The sequence below is a fragment of the Octopus bimaculoides genome, chromosome 12 (assembly GCF_001194135.2).
Source record: "Octopus bimaculoides isolate UCB-OBI-ISO-001 chromosome 12, ASM119413v2, whole genome shotgun sequence".
Lineage (NCBI taxonomy): Eukaryota > Metazoa > Mollusca > Cephalopoda > Octopoda > Octopodidae > Octopus > Octopus bimaculoides.
Window position 1 is genome coordinate 49005519 of NC_068992.1, and position 614 is coordinate 49006132.

The 614-nt window shown below is 31.6% G+C and overlaps 1 protein-coding gene across 1 annotated transcript in view; it reads right to left on the reverse strand.

The window, feature by feature from the left end:
• Window positions 1–614, reverse strand: part of LOC106875368 (neuronal acetylcholine receptor subunit alpha-10) — a 93034-nt gene that overhangs the window by 54059 nt on the left and 38361 nt on the right. The gene's annotated exons all lie outside the window — the stretch shown is intronic.

Below are 614 nucleotides of genomic sequence, written 5' to 3' on the forward strand. Positions count from 1 at the left end.
GGGGGGGGGGGGGTTACTGACTAGAAGCGACAAGCAGTGAGTGAGACAAATATAAACTTGGTACCAGTTCAAATACGTTTGAAAGACATTGAGCCCTTCTTAAGGGTTCCAATATCACTCAAATATACTTGAACTGCTACCAAGTAGTATATATACATACACACACATATATATGTGTGCGTATATATATATATATATATATCAAGATGATGCAAAATAACTTACTATTTCAAAAACTTGAAAACACCCTCTAATTTTATTTAATTTAGTGCAAAAACTCAAAATTCAAAATTTCAGCACAATTGAAGACATTTTAGAGGTTGCTACCGTCCACTGAACATTTTGTATATTGTTATTTTTCAGTTCGTATTTATTGTACATTTCGTGTCTCCTTCTACTGGCCCTGACATGGAATCCTATGATGGATGCCTCTTTTGCGTTTAAATGTGTACTGTATTTATATGTAAGTGTATATATATATATATATGTGTGTGTGTGTGTGTGTGTGTGTGTATGTGTGTGTGTGTGTGTGTGTGTGTGTGTTTATATATGCATATTTATATGTATATTTATGTATATTTATATATATTCATATATGTGTATGTATATATATA